The sequence below is a fragment of the Scyliorhinus torazame genome, chromosome 23, assembly GCF_047496885.1.
Source record: "Scyliorhinus torazame isolate Kashiwa2021f chromosome 23, sScyTor2.1, whole genome shotgun sequence".
Taxonomy (NCBI): domain Eukaryota; kingdom Metazoa; phylum Chordata; class Chondrichthyes; order Carcharhiniformes; family Scyliorhinidae; genus Scyliorhinus; species Scyliorhinus torazame.
The window spans coordinates 87,375,979-87,396,596 of NC_092729.1; the positions used below are offsets into that span (position 1 = coordinate 87,375,979).

At 55.0% G+C, this 20,618-nt stretch overlaps 1 protein-coding gene across 1 annotated transcript in view; it reads right to left on the reverse strand.

Moving 5' to 3' along the window:
• Nucleotides 1-20,618, reverse strand: part of LOC140399686 (putative RNA-binding protein Luc7-like 1) — a 55,221-nt gene that overhangs the window by 566 nt on the left and 34,037 nt on the right. The gene's annotated exons all lie outside the window — the stretch shown is intronic.

The following is a 20,618-nucleotide window of genomic DNA, read 5'->3' on the forward strand; positions in this document are numbered from 1 at the left end:
AGTTGCAGAGCCGGAGCAGTGGGATTAGTTTGGGGATTGATACAGGGCTATGGGGAGAGAGCGGGGCAGTGGGATTAGTTTGGGGATTGATACAGGGCTATGGGAGAGAGTGGGGACAGTGGGATTAGTTTGGGGATTGATACAGGGCTATGGGGAGAGAGCGGGACAGTGGGATTAGTTTGGGGATTGATACAGGGCTATGGGGAGAGAGCGGGGCAGTGGGATTAGTTTGGGGATTGATACAGGGCTATGGGGAGAGAGCGGGGCAGTGGGATCAGTTTGGGATTGATACAGGGCTATGGGGAGAGAGCGGGGCAGTTTGGGGATTGATACAGGGCTATGGGAGAGAGTGGGGCAGTGGGATTAGTTTGGGGATTGATACAGGGCTATGGGGAGTGTGCGGGGCAGTGGGATTAGTTTGGGGATTGATACAGGGCTACGGGGAGAGAGCGGGGCAGTGGGATTAGTTTGGGGATTGATACAGGGCTACGGGGAGAGAGTGAGGCAGTGGGATTAGTTTGGGGATTGATACAGGGCTATGGGGAGAGTGGGGCAGTGGGATTAGTTTGGGGATTAATACAGTGCTATGGGGATTGCGCGGGGCAGTGGGATTAGTTTGGGGATTGATACAGGGCTATGGGGAGAGAGCGGGGCAGTGGGATTAGTTTGGGGATTGATACAGGGCTACGGGGAGAGAGTGGGGCAGTGGGATTAGTTTGGGGATTGATACAGGGCTATGGGGAGAGAGCGGGGCAGTGGGATTAGTTGGGGGATTGATACAGTGCTGTGGGGCAGTGGGATTAGTTTGGGGATTGATACAGTGCTATGGGGAGAGAGCGGGGCTGTGGGATTAGTTTGGGGATTGATACAGGGCTATGGGGAGAGAGCGGGGCAGTGGGATTAGTTTGGGGATTGATACAGGGCTATGGGGAGAGAGCGGGGCACTGGGATTAGTTTGGGGATTGATACAGGGCTATGGGGAGAGAGCGGGGCAGTGGGATTAGTTTGGGGATTGATACAGGGCTATGGGGAGAGAGCGGGGCAGTGGGATTAGTTTGGGGATTGATACAGGGCTATGGGGAGAGAGCGGGGCAGTGGGATCAGTATGGGATTGATACAGGGCTATGGGGAGAGAGCGGGGCAGTTTGGGGATTGATACAGGGCTATGGGAGAGAGTGGGGCAGTGGGATTAGTTTGGGGATTGATACAGGGCTATGGGGAGAGAGCGGGGCAGTGGGATTAGTTTGGGGATTGATACAGGGCTACGGGGAGAAAGTGAGGCAGTGGGATTAGTTTGGGGATTGATACAGGGCTATGGGGAGAGTGGGGCAGTGGGATTAGTTTGGGGATTAATACAGTGCTATGGGGATTGCGTGGGGCAGTGGGATTAGTTTGGGGATTGATACAGGGCTATGGGGAGAGAGCGGGGCAGTGGGATTAGTTTGGGGATTGATACACGGCTATGGGAGAGAGTGGGGCAGTGGGATTAGTTGGGGGATTGATACAGGGCTATGGGGAGAGAGCGGGACAGTGGGGTTAGTTTGGGGATTGATACAGGGCTATGGGGAGAGAGCGGGGCAGTGGGATTAGTTGGGGGATTGATACAGGGCTATGGGGAGAGAGCGGGACAGTGGGATTAGTTTGGGGATTGATACAGGGCTATGGGGAGAGAGCGGGGCAGTGGGATTAGTTTGGGGATTGATACAGGGCTATGGGGAGAGAGCGGGGCAGTGGGATCAGTTTGGGATTGATACAGGGCTATGGGGAGAGAGCGGGGCAGTTTGGGGATTGATACAGGGCTATGGGAGAGAGTGGGGCAGTGGGATTAGTTTGGGGATTGATACAGGGCTATGGGGAGTGTGCGGGACAGTGGGATTAGTTTGGGGATTGATACAGGCTATGGGGAGAGAGCGGGGCAGTGGGATTAGTTTGGGGATTGATACAGGGCTACGGGGAGAGAGTGAGGCAGTGGGATTAGTTTGGGGATTGATACAGGGCTATGGGGAGAGTGGGGCAGTGGGATTAGTTTGGGGATTAATACAGTTCTATGGGGATTGCGCGGGGCAGTGGGATTAGTTTGGGGATTGATACAGGGCTATGGGGAGAGAGCGGGGCAGTGGGATTAGTTTGGGGATTGATACAGGGCTACGGGGAGAGAGTGGGGCAGTGGGATTAGTTTGGGGATTGATACAGGGCTATGGGGAGAGCGGGGCAGTGGGATTAGTTGGGGGATTGATACAGGGCTATGGGGAGAGAGCGGGACAGTGGGATTGGTTTGGGGATTGATACAGTGCTGTGGGGCAGTGGGATTAGTTTGGGGATTGATACAGGGCTATGGGGAGAGAGCGGGGCAGTGGGATCAGTATGGGATTGATACAGGGCTATGGGGAGAGAGCGGGGCAGTTTGGGGATTGATACAGGGCTATGGGAGAGAGTGGGGCAGTGGGATTAGTTTGGGGATTGATACAGGGCTATGGGGAGTGTGCGGGGCAGTGGGATTAGTTTGCGGATTGATAGAGGGCTATGGGGAGAGAGCGGGGCAGTGGGATTAGTTTGGGGATTGATACAGGGCTACGGGGAGAGAGTGAGGCAGTGGGATTAGTTTGGGGATTGATACAGGGCTATGGGGAGAGTGGGGCAGTGGGATTAGTTTGGGGATTAATACAGTGCTATGGGGATTGCGTGGGGCAGTGGGATTAGTTTGGGGATTGATACAGGGCTATGGGGAGAGAGCGGGGCAGTGGGATTAGTTTGGGGATTGATACAGGGCTACGGGGAGAGAGTGGGGCAGTGGGATTAGTTTGGGGATTGATACAGGGCTATGGGGAGAGAGCGGGGCAGTGGGATTAGTTTGGGGATTGATACAGGGCTACGGGGAGAGAGTGGGGCAGTGGGATTAGTTTGGGGATTGATACAGGGCTATGGGGGGAGAGCGGGGCAGTGGGATTAGTTTGGGGATTGATACAGGGCTACGGGGAGAGAGTGGGGCAGTGGGATTAGTTTGGGGATTGATACAGGGCTATGGGGAGAGAGCGGGGCAGTGGGATTAGTTTGGGATTGATACAGGGCTATGGGGAGAGAGTGGGGCAGTGGGATTAGTTTGGGGATTGATACAGGGCTCTGGGGAGAGAGCGGGGCAGTGGGATTAGTTTGGGGATTGATACAGGGCTATGGGGAGAGAGCGGGACAGTGGGATTAGTTTGGGTATTGATACAGGGCTATGGGGAGAGAGCGGGGCAGTTGGATTAGTTTGGGTATTGATACAGGGCTATGGGGAGAGAGCGGGTCAGTGGGATTAGTTTGGGGATTGATACAGGGCTATGGGGAGAGAGCGGGGCAGTGGGATTAGTTTGGGGATTGATACAGGGCTATGGGGAGAGAGCGGGACAGTGGGATTAGTTTGGGGATTGATACAGGGCTATGGGGAGAGAGTGGGGCAGTGGGATTAGTTTGGGGATTGATACAGGGCTATGGGGAGAGAGCGGGGCTGTGGGTTCAGTTTGGGGATTGATACAGGGCTATGGGGAGAGAGCGGGGCAGTGGGATTAGTTTGGGGATTGATACAGGGCTATGGGGAGAGAGTGGGGCAGTGGGATTAGTTTGGGGATTGATACAGGGCTATGGGGAGAGAGCGGGACAGTGGGATTAGTTTGGGGATTGATACAGTGCTGTGGGGAGAGAGCGGGGCAGTGGGATTAGTTTGGGGATTGATACAGGGCTATGGGGAGAGAGTGGGGCAGTGGGATTAGTTTGGGGATTGATACAGGGCTATGGGGAGAGAGTGGGGCAGTGGGATTAGTTTGGGGATTGATACAGGGCTATGGGGAGATAGCGGGGCGGTGGGATTAGTTTGGGGATTGATACAGGGCTATGGGGACAGAGCGGGGCAGTGGGTTTAGTTTGGGGATTGATACAGGGCTATGGGGAGAGAGCGGGGCAGTGGGATTAGTTTGGGGATTGATACAGGGCTATGGGGAGAGAGTGGGGCAGTGGGATTAGTTTGGGGATTGATACAGGGCTATGGGGAGAGAGCGGGGCTGTGGGTTCAGTTTGGGGATTGATACAGGGCTATGGGGAGAGAGCGGGGCAGTGGGATTAGTTTGGGGATTGATACAGGGCTATGGGGAGAGAGTGGGGCAGTGGGGTTAGTATGGAGATTGATACAGGGCTATGGGGAGAGAGTGGGGCAGTGGGATTAGTTTGGGGATTGATACAGGGCTATGGGGAGAGAGCGGGGCTGTGGGTTCAGTTTGGGGATTGATACAGGGCTATGGGGAGAGAGCGGGGCAGTGGGATTAGTTTGGGGATTGATACAGGGCTATGGGGAGAGAGTGGGGCAGTGGGATTAGTTTGGGGATTGATACAGGGCTATGGGGAGAGAGCGGGGCAGTGGGATTAGTTTGGGGATTGATACAGGGCTATGGGGAGAGAGTGGGGCAGTGGGATTAGTTTGGGGATTGATACAGGGCTATGGGGAGAGAGCGTGGCTGTGGGATTAGTTTGGGTATTGATACAGGGCTCTGGGGAGAGAGCGGGGCAGTGGGATTAGTTTGGGGATTGATACAGTGCTATGGGGAGAGAGCGGGGCTGTGGGTTCAGTTTGGGGATTGATACAGGGCTATGGGGAGAGAGCGGGGCAGTGGGATTAGTTTGGGGATTGATACAGGGCTATGGGGAGAGAGCGGGCAGTGGGATTAGTTTGGGGATTGATACAGGGTTATGGGGAGAGAGTGGGGCAGTGGGATTAGTTTGGGGATTGATACAGAGCTATGGGGAGAGAGCGGGGCAGTGGGATTAGTTTGGGGATTGATACAGGGCTATGGGGAGAGTGGGGCAGTGGGATTAGTTTGGGGATTGACACAGGGCTATGGGGAGAGAGCGCGACAGTGGGATTAGTTTGGGGATTGATACAGGGCTATGGGGAGAGAGTGTGGCAGAGAGTTTAGTTTGGGGATTGATACAGGGCTATGGGGGAGAGCAGGGCAGTGGGATTAGTTTGGGGATTGATACAGGGCTATGGGGAGAGAGCGGGGCTGTGGGATTAGTTTGGGGATTGACACGGCTGTGGGGAGAGAGCGGGGCAGTGGGATTAGTTTGGGGATTGATGCAGGGCTATGGGGAGAGAGCGGGGCAGTGGGATTAGTTTGGGGATTGATACAAGGCGAGGGGGAGAGAGTGGGGCAGTGGGATTAGTTTGGGGATTGATACAGGGCTATGGGGAGAGAGCGGGGCAGTGGGATTAGTTTGGGGATTGATACAGGGCTACGGGGAGAGAGTGAGGCAGTGGGATTAGTTTGGGGATTGATACAGGGCTATGGGGAGAGTGGGGCAGTGGAATTAGTTTGGGGATTAATACAGTGCTATGGGGATTGCGCGGGGCAGTGGGATTAGTTTGGGGATTGATACAGGGCTATGGGGAGAGAGCGGGGCAGTGGGATTAGTTTGGGGATTGATACAGGGCTACGGGGAGGGAGGGGGGCAGTGGGATTAGTTTGGGGATTGATACAGGGCTATGGGGAGAGAGCGGGGCAGTGGGATTAGTTGGGGGATTGATACAGGGCTATGGGGAGAGAGCGGGACAGTGGGATTAGTTTGGGGACTGATACAGTGCTGTGGGGCAGTGGGATTAGTTTGGGGATTGATACAGGGCTCTGGGGAGAGAGCGGGGCAGTGGGATTAGTTTGGGGATTGATACAGTGCTATGGGGAGAGAGCGGGGCAGTGGGATTAGTTTGGGGATTGATACAGGGCTATGGGGAGAGAGCGGGGCAGTGGGATTAGTTTGGGGATTGATAGAGGGCTATGGGGAGAGAGCGGGGCAGTGGGATTAGTTTGGGGATTGATACAGGGCTATGGGGAGAGCGCGGGTCAGTGGGATTAGTTTGGGGATTGATACAGGGCTATGGGGAGAGAGCGGGGCAGTGGGATTAGTTTGGGGATTGATACAGGGCTATGGGGAGAGAGCGGGGCAGTGGGTTTAGTTTGGGGATTGATACAGGGCTATGGGGAGAGAGCGGGGCAGTGGGATTAGTTTGGGGATTGATACAGGGCTATGGGGAGAGAGCGGGGCCGTGGGATTAGTTTGGGGATTGATACAGGGCTATGGGGAGAGAGCGGGGCAGTGGGATTAGTTTGGGGATTGTTACAGGGCTATGGGGAGGGAGCGGGGCAGTGGGATTAGTTTGGGGATTGATACAGGGCTATGGGGAGAGAGTGGGACAGTGGGATTAGTTTGGGGATTGATACAGGCTATGGGGAGAGAGCAGGGCAGTGGGATTAGTTTGTGAATTGATACAGGGATATGGGGAGAGAGCGGGGCAGTGGGTTTAGTTTGAGGATTGATACAGGGCTATGGGGCGAGAGCGGGGCAGTGGGATTAGTTTGGGGATTGATACAGGGCTACGGGGAGAGAGCGGGGCAGTGGGATTAGTTTCGGGATTGATACAGGGATATGGGGAGGGAGCGGGGTCAGTGGGATTAGTTTGGGGATTGATACAGGGCTATGGGGAGAGAGTCGGGCAGTGGGATTAGTTTGGGGATTGATACAGGGCTATGGGGAGAGAGCGGGACAATGGGATTAGTTTGGGGATTGATACAGGGCTATGGAGAGAGAGCGGGGCAGTGGGACTAGTTTGGGGATTGATACAGGGCTATGGGGAGAGCGCGGGTCAGTGGGATTAGTTTGGGGATTGATACAGGGCTATGGGGAGGGAGTGGGGCAGTGGGTTTAGTTTGGGGATTGATACAGGGCTATGGGGAGAGAGCAGGGCAGTGGGATTAGTTTGGGGATTGATACAGGGCTATGGGGAGAGAGCGGGCAGTGGGATTAGTTTGGGGATTGATACAGGGCTATGGGGAGAGAGTGGGGCAGTGGGATTAGTTTGGGGATTGATACAGAGCTATGGGGAGAGAGCGGGGCAGTGGGATTAGTTTGGGGATTGATACAGGGCTATGGGGAGAGTGGGGCAGTGGGATTAGTTTGGGGATTGATACAGGGCTATGGGGAGAGAGCGCGACAGTGGGATTAGTTTGGGGATTGATACAGGGCTATGGGGAGAGAGTGTGGCAGAGAGTTTAGTTTGGGGATTGATACAGGGCTATGGGGGAGAGCAGGGCAGTGGGATTAGTTTGGGGATTGATACAGGGCTATGGGGAGAGAGCGGGGCTGTGGGATTAGTTTGGGGATTGACACGGCTGTGGGGAGAGAGCGGGGCAGTGGGATTAGTTTGGGGATTGATGCAGGGCTATGGGGAGAGGGCGGGGCAGTGGGATTAGTTTGGGGATTGATACAGGGCTATGGGGAGAGTGGGGCAGTGGGATCAGTTTGGGATTGATACAGGGCTATGGGGAGAGAGCGGGGCAGTGGGATTAGTTTGGGATTGATACAGGGCTATGGGGAGAGAGCGGGGCAGTTTGGGGATTGATACAGGGCTATGGGAGAGAGTGGGGCAGTGGGATTAGTTTGGGGATTGATACAGTGCTATGGGGAGTGTGCGGGGCAGTGGGATTAGTTTGGGGATTGATACAGGGCTATGGGGAGAGAGCGGGGCAGTGGGATTAGTTTGGGGATTGATACAGGGCTACGGGGAGAGAGTGAGGCAGTGGGATTAGTTTGGGGATTGATACAGGGCTATGGGGAGAGAGCGGGGCAGTGGGATTAGTTGGGGGATTGATACAGGGCTATGGGGAGAGAGCGGGACAGTGGGATTAGTTTGGAGATTGATACAGTGCTATGGGGCAGTGGGATTAGTTTGGGGATTGATACAGGGCGCTGGGGAGAGAGCGGGGCAGTGGGATTAGTTTGGGGATTGATACAGTGCTATGGGGAGAGAGCGGGGCAGTGGGATTAGTTTGGGGATTGATACAGGGCTATGGGGAGAGAGCGGGGCAGTGGGATTAGTTTGGGGATTGATACAGGGCTATGGGGAGAGAGCGGGGCAGTGGGATTAGTTTGGGGATTGATACAGGCCTATGGGGAGAGAGCGGGGCAGTGGGATTAGTTTGGGGATTGATGCAGGGCTATGGGGAGAGAGCGGGGCAGTTGGATTAGTTTGGGGATTGATACAGGGCTATGGGGAGAGAGCGGGGCAGTGGGATTAATTTGGGGATTGATACAGGGCTATGGGGAGAGAGCGGGGCAGTGGGATTAGTTTTGAGATTGATACAGGTCTATGGGGAGAGAGTGGGACAGTGGGATTAGTTTGTGGATTGATACAGGGCTATGGGGAGAGAGCGGGGCAGTGGGATTAGTTTGGGGATTGATACAGGGCTATGGGGAGAGAGCGGGGCAGTGGGATTAGTTTGGGGATTGATACAGGGCTATGGGGAGAGAGCGGGGCAGCGGGATTAGTTTGGGATTGATACAGGGCTATGGGGAGACAGCGGGGCTGTGGGATTAGTTTGGGGATTGATACAGGGCTATGGGGAGAGAGCGGGGCTGTTTGGGGATTGAGACAGGGCTATGGGGGAGAGTGGGGCAGTGGGATTAGTTTGGGGATTGATACAGGGCTGTGGGGAGAGAGAGCGGGACAGTGGGATTAGTTTGGGGATTGACACGGCTATGGGGAGAGAGCGGGGCAGTGGGATTTGTTTGGGGATTGATACAGTGCTATGGGGAGAGCGCGGGGCAGTGGGATTAGTTTGGGGATTGATACAGGGCTATGGGGAGAGAGCGGGGCAGTGGGATTAGTTTGGGGATTGATACAGGGCTACGGGGAGAGAGTGAGGCAGTGGGATTAGTTTGGGGATTGATACAGGGCTATGGGGAGAGTGGGGCAGTGGGTTTAGTTTGGGGATTAATACAGTGCTATGAGGATCGCGCGGGGCAGTGGGATTAGTTTGGGGATTGATACAGGGATATGGGGCGAGAGCGGGGCAGTGGGATTAGTTTGGGGATTGATACAGGGCTATGGGGAGAGAGCGGGGCAGTGGGATTAGTTTGGGGATTGATACAGGGCTACGGGGAGAGAGTGGGGCAGTGGGATTAGTTTGGGGATTGATACAGGGCTATGGGGAGAGAGCGGGGCAGTGGGATTAGTTGGGGGATTGATACAGGGCAATGGGGAGAGAGCGGGACAGTGGGATTAGTTTGGGGATTGATACAGTGCTGTGGGGCAGTGGGATATGTTTGGGGATTGATTCAGGTCTCTGGGGAGAGAGCGGGGCAGTGGGATTAGTTTGGGCATTGATGCAGGGCTATGGGGAGAGAGCGGGGCAGTTGGATTAGTTTGGGGATTGATACAGGGCTATGGGGAGAGAGCGGGGCAGTGGGATTAGTTTGGGGATTGATACAGGGCTATGGGGAGAGAGCGGGGCAGTGGGATTAGTTTTGGGATTGATACAGGTCTATGGGGAGAGAGTGGGACAGTGGGATTAGTTTGTGGATTGATACAGGGCTATGGGGAGAAAGCGTGGCAGTGGGATTAGTTTGGGGATTGATAGAGGGCTATGGGGAGAGAGCGGGGCAGTTTGGGGATTGATACAGGGCAATGGGAGAGAGTGGGGCAGTGGGATTAGTTTGGTGATTGATACAGGGCTATGGGGAGAGGGCGTGGCAGTGGGATTACTTTGGGGATTGATACAGGGCTATGGGGAGAGAGCGGGGCAGTGGGATCAGTTTGGGATTGATACAGGGCTATGGGGAGAGAGCGGGGCAGTTTGGGGATTGATACAGGGCAATGGGAGAGAGTGGGGCAGTGGGATTAGTTTGGGGATTGATACAGTGCTATGGGTAGAGCGCGGGGCAGTGGGATTAGTTTGGGGATTGATACAGGGCTATGGTGCGAGAGCGGGGCAGTGGGATTAGTTTGGGGATTGATACAGGGCTACGGGGAGAGAGTGGGGCAGTGGGATTAGTTTGGGGATTGATACAGGGCTATGGGGAGAGAGCGGGGCAGTGGGATTAGTTGGGGGATTGATACAGGGCTATGGGGAGAGAGCGGGACAGTGGGATTAGTTTGGGGATTGATACAGTGCTGTGGGGCAGTGGGATTAGTTTGGGGATTGATACAGGGCTATGGGGAGAGAGCGGGACAGTGGGATTAGTTTGGGGATTGACACGGCTATGGGGAGAGAGCGAGGCAGTGGGATTAGTTTGGGGTTTGTTACAGGGCAATGGGGAGAGAGTGGGGCAGTGGGATTAGTTTGGGGATTGACACAGGGATATGGGGAGAGAGTGTGGCAGTGGGATTAGTTTGGGGATTGATAGAAGGCTATGGGGAGAGCGGGACAGTGGGATTAGTTTGGGGATTGACACAGGGCTATGGGGAGAGAGTGGGGCAGTGAGATTAGTTTGGGGATTGATAGAAGGCTATGGGGAGAGAGTGGGGCAGTGGTATTAGTTTGGGGATTGATACAGGGCTATGGGGAGAGAGCGGGGCAGTGGGATTAATTTGGGGATTGATACAGGGCTATGGGGAGAGAGCGGGGCAGTGGGATTAGTTTGGGGATTGATACAGGGCTATGGGGAGAGAGCGGGACAGTGTGATTAGTTTGGGGATTGATACAGGGCTATGGGGACAGAGCGGGGCAGTGAGATTACTTTGGGGATTGATACAGGACTATGGGGAGAGAGTGGGGCAGTGGGATTAGTTTGGGGATTGATACAGGGCTATGGGGAAAGCGGGGCAGTGGGATTAGTTTGGGGATTGATACAGGGCTATGGGGAGAGAGCGGGACAGTGTGATTAGTTTGGGGATTGATACAGGGCTATGGGGTCAGAGCGGGGCAGTGGGATTAGTTTGGGGATTGATACAGGGCTATGGGGAGAGAGCGGGGCAGTGGGATTAGTTTGGGGATTGATACAGGGCTATGGGGAGAGTGCGGGACAGTGGGATTAGTTTGGGGATTGATACAGGGCTATGGGGAGAGCGGGGCAGTGGGATTAGTTTGGGGATTGATACAGGGCTATGGGGAGAGAGCGGGGCAGTGGGATTAGTTTGGGGATTGATACAGGGCTATGGGGAGAGAGCGGGACAGTGGGATTAGTTTGGGGATTGATACAGGGCTATGGGGAGAGAGAGGGGCAGTGGGATTAGTTTGGGGATTGATACAGTGCTATGGGGAGAGCGCGGGGCAGTGGGATTAGTTTGGGGATTGATACAGGGCTATGGGGAGAGAGCGGGGCAGTGGGATTAGTTTGGGGATTGATACAGGGCTATGGGGAGAGAGCGGGACAGTGGGATTAGTTTGGGGATTGATACAGGGCTATGGGGAGAGAGCGGGGCAGTGGGATTAGTTTGGGGATTGATACAGTGCTATGGGGAGAGCGCGGGGCAGTGGGATTAGTTTGGGGATTGATACAGGGCTATGGGGAGAGAGCGGGGCAGTGGGATTAGTTTGGGGATTGATACAGGGCTAAGGGGAGAGAGTGAGGCAGTGGGATTAGTTTGGGGATTGATACAGGGCTATGGGGAGAGTGGGGCAGTGGGTTTAGTTTGGGGATTAATCCAGTGCTATGAGGATCGCGCGGGGCAGTGGGATTAGTTTGGGGATTGATACAGGGATATGGGGCGAGAGCGGGGCAGTGGGATTAGTTTGGGGATTGATACAGGGCTATGGGGAGAGAGCGGGGCAGTGGGATTAGTTTGGGGATTGATACAGGGCTACGGGGAGAGAGTGGGGCAGTGGGATTAGTTTGGGGATTGATACAGGGCTATGGGGAGAGTGCGGGGCAGTGGGATTAGTTGGGGGATTGATACAGGGCAATGGGGAGAGAGCGGGACAGTGGGATTAGTTTGGGGATTGATACAGTGCTGTGGGGCAGTGGGATTAGTTTGGGGATTGATACAGGGCTCTGGGGAGAGAGCGGGGCAGTGGGATTAGTTTGGGGATTGATACAGGGCTATGGGGAGAGAGCGGGGCAGTGGGATTAGTTTGGGGATTGATGCAGGGCTATGGGGAGAGAGCGGGGCAGTTGTATTAGTTTGGGGATTGATACAGGGCTATGGGGAGAGAGCGGGGCAGTTTGGGGATTGATACAGGGCTATGGGAGAGAGTGGGGCAGTGGGGTTAGTTTGGGGATTGATACAGTGCTATGGGCAGAGCGCGGGGCAGTGGGATTAGTTTGGGGATTGATACAGGGCTATGGGGAGAGAGCGGGGCAGTGGGATTTGTTTGGGGATTGATATAGGGCAACGGGGGGAGAGTGAGGCAGTGGGATTAGTTTGGGGATTGATACAGGGATATGGGGCGAGGGCGGGGCAGTGGGATTAGTTTGGGGATTGATACAGGGCTACGGGGAGAGAGTGGGGCAGTGGGATTAGTTTGGGGATTGATACAGGGCTATGGGGAGAGAGCGGGGCAGTGGGATTAGTTGGGGGATTGATACAGGGCTATGGGGAGAGAGCGGGAGAGTGGGATTAGTTTGGGGATTGATACAGTGCTGTGGGGCAGTGGGATTAGTTTGGGGATTGATACAGGGATATGGGGCGATAGCGGGGCAGTGGGATTAGTTTGGGGATTGATACAGGGCTACGGGGAGAGAGTGGGGCAGTGGGATTAGTTTCGGGATTGTTACAGGGCTATAGGGAGAGAGCGGGGCAGTGGGATTAGTTTGGGGATTGATGCAGGGCTATGGGGAGAGCGGGGCAGTGGGATTAGTTTGTGGATTGATACAGGGCTATGGAGAGAGAGTGGGGCAGTGGGATTAGTTTGGGATTGATACAGGGTTATGGGGAGACAGCGGGGCTGTGGGATTAGTTTGGGGATTGATACAGGGCTATGGGGAGAGAGCGGGGCAGTTTGGGGATTGAGACAGGGCTATGGGGGAAGAGTGGGGCAGTGGGAATAGTTTGGGGATTGATACAGGGCTATGGGGAGAGAGCGGGACAGTGTGATTAGTTTGGGGATTGATACAGGGCTATGGGGACAGAGCGGGGCAGTGGGATTAGTTTGGGGATTGATACAGGGCTATGGGGAGAGAGCGGGGCAGTGGGATTAGTTTGGGGATTGATACAGGGCTATGGGGAGAGTGCGGGACAGTGGGATTAGTTTGGGGATTGATACAGGGCTATGGGGAGAGAGCGGGACAGTGGGATTAGTTTGGGGATTGATATAGGGCTATGGGGAGAGAGTGGGGCCTTGGGATTAGTTTGGGGATTGATACAGGGCTATGAGGAGAGAGCGGGGCAGTGGGATTAGTTTGGGGATTGGTACAGGGCTATGGGGAGAGAGTGAGGCAGTGGGATTAGTTTGGGGATTGATACAGGGCTATGGGGAGAGAGTGGGGCAGTGGGATTAGTTTGGGGATTGATACAGGGCTATGGGGAGAGAGCGGGGCAGTGGGATTAGTTTGGGGATTGATGCAGGGCTATGGGGAGAGAGCGGGGCAGTGGGATTAGTTTGAGGATTGATACAGGGCTATGAGGAGAGAGTGGGACAGTGGGATTAGTTTGGGGATTGATACAGGGCTATGGGGAGAGAGCGGGGCAGTGGGATTAGTTTGGAGATTGATACAGGGCTATGGGGACAGAGCGGGACAGTGGGATTAGTTTGGGGATTGATACAGGGCTATGGGGAGAGAGTGGGGCAGTGGGATTAGTTTGGGGATTGATACAGGGCTATGGGGAGAGAGCGGGGCAGTGGGATTAGTTTGGGGATTGGTACAGGGCTATGGGGAGAGAGTGAGGCAGTGGGATTAGTTTGGGGATTGATACAGGGCTATGGGGAGAGAGTGGGGCAGTGGGATTAGTTTGGGGATTGATACAGGGATATGGGGAGAGAGTGAGGCAGTGGGATTAGTTTGGGGATTGATGCAGGGCTATGGGGAGAGAGCGGGGCAGTGGGATTAGTTTGGGGATTGGTACAGGGCTATGGGGAGAGAGTGAGGCAGCGGGATTAGTTTGGGGATTGATGCACGGCTATGGGGAGAGAGCGGGGCAGTGGGATTAGTTTGGGGATTGATACAGGGCTATGAGGAGAGAGTGGGACAGTGGGATTAGTTTGGGGATTGATACAGGGCTATGGGGAGAGAGCGGGACAGTGGGATTAGTTTGGGGATTGATACAGGGCTATGGGGAGAGAGCGGGGCAGTGGGTTTAGTTTGGGGATTGATACAGGGCTATGGGGAGAGAGTGGGGCAGTGGGATTAGTTTGGGGATTGATACAGGGCTGTGGGGAGAGAGTGGGACAGTGGGATTAGTTTGGGGATTGACACAGGGCTATGAGGAGAGAGCGGGACAGTGGGATTAGTTTGGGGATTGATACAGGTCTATGGGGAGAGAGCGGGGCAGTGGGATTAATTTGGGATTGATACAGGGCTATGGGGAGAGAGCGGGTCAGTGGGATTAGTTTGGGGATTGATACAGGGCTATGGGGAGAGAGCGGGACAGTGGGATTAGTTTGGGTATTGATACAGGGCTATGGGAGAGAGCGGGGCAGTTTGGGGATTGAGACAGGGCTATGGGGAGAGAGTGGGGCAGTGGGATTAGTTTGGGGATTGAGACAGGGCTGTGGGGAGAGAGCGGGGCAGTTTGGGGATTGAGACAGGGCTATGGGAGAGAGCGGGGCAGTTTGGGGATTGATACAGGGCTATGGGGAGAGAGCGGGACAGTGGGATTAGTTTGGGTATTGATACAGGGCTATGGGAGAGAGCGGGGCAGTTTGGGGATTGACACGGCTATGGGAGAGAGTGGGGCAGTGGGATTAGTTTTGGGGATTGACACAGGGCTATGGGGAGAGAGCGGGGCAGTGGGATTAGTTTGGGGATTGATACAGGGCTATGGGGAGAGAGCGCGACAGTGGGATTAGTTTGGGGATTGATACAGGGCTATGGAGAGAGAGTGGGGCTGTGGGATTAGTTTGGGGATTGATACAGGGCTATGGGGAGAGAGCGGGGCAGTGGGATTAGTTTGGGTTTGATACAGGGCTATGGGGAGAGCGGGGCAGTGGGATTAGTTTGGGATTGATACAGGGCTACGGGGAGAGAGCGGGGCAGTGGGATTAGTTTGGGGATTGATACAGGGCTATGGGGAGAGAGCGGGGCAGTGGGATTAGTTTGGGGTTTGATACAGGGCTATGGAGAGAGAGCGGGGCGGTGGGATTAGTTTGGGATTGATACAGGGCTACGGGCAGAGAGCGGGGCAGTGGGATTAGTTTGGGGATTGACACAGGGTTATGCGGAGAGAGCAGGGCAGTGGGATTAGTTTGGGGATTGATACAGGGCTATGGGGAGAGAGCGGGTCAGTGGGATTAGTTTGGGGATTGCTACAGGGCTATGGGGAGAGAGTGGGGCAGTGGGTTTACTTTGGGGATTGATACAGGGCTATGGGGAGAGAGCGGGACAGTGGGATTAGTTTGGGATTGATACAGGGCTGTGGGGCGAGAGCGCGCTAGTGGGATTAGTTTGGGGATTGATACAGGGCTATGGGGAGAGAGCGGGGCAGTGGGATTAGTTTGGGGATTGATACAGGGCTATGGGGAGATAGCGGGACAGTGGGATTAGTTTGGGATTGATACAGGGCTATGAGGAGAGAGCGGTGCAGTGGGATTAGTTCGGGGATTGACACAGGGCTATGGGGAGAGAGCGGGGCAGTGGGATTAGTTTGGGGATTGATACAGGGCAATGGGGAGAGAGCGGGGCAGTGGGTTTAGTTTGGGGATTGATGCAGGGCTATGGGGAGAGAGTGGGGCAGTGGGATTAGTTTGGGGATTGATACAGGGCTGTGGGGAGAGAGTGGGACAGTGGGATTAGTTTGGGGATTGACACAGGGCTATGAGGAGAGAGCGGGACAGTGGGATTAGTTTGGGGATTGATACAGGTCTATGGGGAGAGAGCGGGGCAGTGGGATTAATTTGGGATTGATACAGGGCTATGGGGAGAGAGCGGGTCAGTGGGATTAGTTTGGGGATTGATACAGGGCTATGGGGAGAGAGCGGGACAGTGGGATTAGTTTGGGTATTGATACAGGGCTATGGGAGAGAGCGGGGCAGTTTGGGGATTGAGACAGGGCTATGGGGAGAGAGTGGGGCAGTGGGATTAGTTTGGGGATTGAGACAGGGCTGTGGGGAGAGAGCGGGGCAGTTTGGGGATTGATACAGGGCTATTGGGAGAGAGTGGGGCAGTGGGATTAGTTTTGGGGATTGACACAGGGCTATGGGGAGAGAGCGGGGCAGTGGGATTAGTTTGGGGATTGATACAGGGCTATGGGGAGAGAGCGGGACAGTGGGATTAGTTTGGGGATTGATACAGGGCTATGGAGAGAGAGTGGGGCTGTGGGATTAGTTTGGGGATTGATACAGGGCTATGGGGAGAGAGCGGGGCAGTGGGATTAGTTTGGGTTTGATACGGGGCTATGGGGAGAGCGGGGCAGTGGGATTAGTTTGGGATTGATACAGGGCTACGGGGAGAGAGCGGGGCAGTGGGATTAGTTTGGGGATTGATACAGGGCTATGGGGAGAGAGCGGGGCAGTGGGATTAGTTTGGGGTTTGATACAGGGCTATGGAGAGAGAGTGGGGCAGTGGGATTAGTTTGGGGATTGATACAGTGCTATGGGGAGTGTGCGGGGCAGTGGGATTAGTTTGGGGATTGATACAGGGCTATGGGGAGAGAGCGGGGCAGTGGGATTAGTTTGGGGATTGATACAGGGCTACGGGGAGAGAGTGAGGCAGTGGGATTAGTTTGGGGATTGATACAGGGCTATGGGGAGAGAGCGGGGCAGTGGGATTAGTTGGGGGATTGATACAGGGCTATGGGGAGAGAGCGGGACAGTGGGATTAGTTTGGAGATTGATACAGTGCTATGGGGCAGTGGGATTAGTTTGGGGATTGATACAGGGCGCTGGGGAGAGAGCGGGGCAGTGGGATTAGTTTGGGGATTGATACAGTGCTATGGGGAGAGAGCGGGGCAGTGGGATTAGTTTGGGGATTGATACAGGGCTATGGGGAGAGAGCGGGGCAGTGGGATTAGTTTGGGGATTGATACAGGGCTATGGGGAGAGAGCGGGGCAGTGGGATTAGTTTGGGGATTGATACAGGCCTATGGGGAGAGAGCGGGGCAGTGGGATTAGTTTGGGGATTGATGCAGGGCTATGGGGAGAGAGCGGGGCAGTTGGATTAGTTTGGGGATTGATACAGGGCTATGGGGAGAGAGCGGGGCAGTGGGATTAATTTGGGGATTGATACAGGGCTATGGGGAGAGAGCGGGGCAGTGGGATTAGTTTTGAGATTGATACAGGTCTATGGGGAGAGAGTGGGACAGTGGGATTAGTTTGTGGATTGATACAGGGCTATGGGGAGAGAGCGGGGCAGTGGGATTAGTTTGGGGATTGATACAGGGCTATGGGGAGAGAGCGGGGCAGTGGGATTAGTTTGGGGATTGATACAGGGCTATGGGGAGAGAGCGGGGCAGCGGGATTAGTTTGGGATTGATACAGGGCTATGGGGAGACAGCGGGGCTGTGGGATTAGTTTGGGGATTGATACAGGGCTATGGGGAGAGAGCGGGGCTGTTTGGGGATTGAGACAGGGCTATGGGGGAGAGTGGGGCAGTGGGATTAGTTTGGGGATTGATACAGGGCTGTGGGGAGAGAGAGCGGGACAGTGGGATTAGTTTGGGGATTGACACGGCTATGGGGAGAGAGCGGGGCAGTGGGATTTGTTTGGGGATTGATACAGTGCTATGGGGAGAGCGCGGGGCAGTGGGATTAGTTTGGGGATTGATACAGGGCTATGGGGAGAGAGCGGGGCAGTGGGATTAGTTTGGGGATTGATACAGGGCTACGGGGAGAGAGTGAGGCAGTGGGATTAGTTTGGGGATTGATACAGGGCTATGGGGAGAGTGGGGCAGTGGGTTTAGTTTGGGGATTAATACAGTGCTATGAGGATCGCGCGGGGCAGTGGGATTAGTTTGGGGATTGATACAGGGATATGGGGCGAGAGCGGGGCAGTGGGATTAGTTTGGGGATTGATACAGGGCTATGGGGAGAGAGCGGGGCAGTGGGATTAGTTTGGGGATTGATACAGGGCTACGGGGAGAGAGTGGGGCAGTGGGATTAGTTTGGGGATTGATACAGGGCTATGGGGAGAGAGCGGGGCAGTGGGATTAGTTGGGGGATTGATACAGGGCAATGGGGAGAGAGCGGGACAGTGGGATTAGTTTGGGGATTGATACAGTGCTGTGGGGCAGTGGGATATGTTTGGGGATTGATTCAGGTCTCTGGGGAGAGAGCGGGGCAGTGGGATTAGTTTGGGCATTGATGCAGGGCTATGGGGAGAGAGCGGGGCAGTTGGATTAGTTTGGGGATTGATACAGGGCTATGGGGAGAGAGCGGGGCAGTGGGATTAGTTTGGGGATTGATACAGGGCTATGGGGAGAGAGCGGGGCAGTGGGATTAGTTTTGGGATTGATACAGGTCTATGGGGAGAGAGTGGGACAGTGGGATTAGTTTGTGGATTGATACAGGGCTATGGGGAGAGAGTGGGGCAGTGGGATTAGTTTGGGGATTGATACAGGGCTACGGGGAGAGAGTGGGGCAGTGGGATTAGTTTCGGGATTGTTACAGGGCTATAGGGAGAGAGCGGGGCAGTGGGATTAGTTTGGGGATTGATGCAGGGCTATGGGGAGAGCGGGGCAGTGGGATTAGTTTGTGGATTGATACAGGGCTATGGAGAGAGAGTGGGGCAGTGGGATTAGTTTGGGATTGATACAGGGTTATGGGGAGACAGCGGGGCTGTGGGATTAGTTTGGGGATTGATACAGGGCTATGGGGAGAGAGCGGGGCAGTTTGGGGATTGAGACAGGGCTATGGGGGAAGAGTGGGGCAGTGGGAATAGTTTGGGGACTGATACAGGGCTATGGGGAGAGAGCGGGACAGTGTGATTAGTTTGGGGATTGATACAGGGCTATGGGGACAGAGCGGGGCAGTGGGATTAGTTTGGGGATTGATACAGGGCTATGGGGAGAGAGCGGGGCAGTGGGATTAGTTTGGGGATTGATACAGGGCTATGGGGAGAGTGCGGGACAGTGGGATTAGTTTGGGGATTGATACAGGGCTATGGGGAGAGAGCGGGACAGTGGGATTAGTTTGGGGATTGATATAGGGCTATGGGGAGAGAGTGGGGCCTTGGGATTAGTTTGGGGATTGATACAGGGCTATGAGGAGAGAGCGGGGCAGTGGGATTAGTTTGGGGATTGGTACAGGGCTATGGGGAGAGAGTGAGGCAGTGGGATTAGTTTGGGGATTGATACAGGGCTATGGGGAGAGAGTGGGGCAGTGGGATTAGTTTGGGGATTGATACAGGGCTATGGGGAGAGAGCGGGGCAGTGGGATTAGTTTGGGGATTGATGCAGGGCTATGGGGAGAGAGCGGGGCAGTGGGATTAGTTTGAGGATTGATACAGGGCTATGAGGAGAGAGTGGGACAGTGGGATTAGTTTGGGGATTGATACAGGGCTATGGGGAGAGAGCGGGGCAGTGGGATTAGTTTGGAGATTGATACAGGGCTATGGGGACAGAGCGGGACAGTGGGATTAGTTTGGGGATTGATACAGGGCTATGGGGAGAGAGTGGGGCAGTGGGATTAGTTTGGGGATTGATACAGGGCTATGGGGAGAGAGCGGGGCAGTGGGATTAGTTTGGGGATTGGTACAGGGCTATGGGGAGAGAGTGAGGCAGTGGGATTAGTTTGGGGATTGATACAGGGCTATGGGGAGAGAGTGGGGCAGTGGGATTAGTTTGGGGATTGATACAGGGATATGGGGAGAGAGTGAGGCAGTGGGATTAGTTTGGGGATTGATGCAGGGCTATGGGGAGAGAGCGGGGCAGTGGGATTAGTTTGGGGATTGGTACAGGGCTATGGGGAGAGAGTGAGGCAGCGGGATTAGTTTGGGGATTGATGCAGGGCTATGGGGAGAGAGCGGGGCAGTGGGATTAGTTTGGGGATTGATACAGGGCTATGAGGAGAGAGTGGGACAGTGGGATTAGTTTGGGGATTGATACAGGGCTATGGGGAGAGAGCGGGACAGTGGGATTAGTTTGGGGATTGATACAGGGCTATGGGGAGAGAGCGGGGCAGTGGGTTTAGTTTGGGGATTGATACAGGGCTATGGGGAGAGAGTGGGGCAGTGGGATTAGTTTGGGGATTGATACAGGGCTGTGGGGAGAGAGTGGGACAGTGGGATTAGTTTGGGGATTGACACAGGGCTATGAGGAGAGAGCGGGACAGTGGGATTAGTTTGGGGATTGATACAGGTCTATGGGGAGAGAGCGGGGCAGTGGGATTAATTTGGGATTGATACAGGGCTATGGGGAGAGAGCGGGTCAGTGGGATTAGTTTGGGGATTGATACAGGGCTATGGGGAGAGAGCGGGACAGTGGGATTAGTTTGGGTATTGATACAGGGCTATGGGAGAGAGCGGGGCAGTTTGGGGATTGAGACAGGGCTATGGGGAGAGAGTGGGGCAGTGGGATTAGTTTGGGGATTGAGACAGGGCTGTGGGGAGAGAGCGGGGCAGTTTGGGGATTGAGACAGGGCTATGGGAGAGAGCGGGGCAGTTTGGGGATTGATACAGGGCTATGGGGAGAGAGCGGGACAGTGGGATTAGTTTGGGTATTGATACAGGGCTATGGGAGAGAGCGGGGCAGTTTGGGGATTGACACGGCTATGGGAGAGAGTGGGGCAG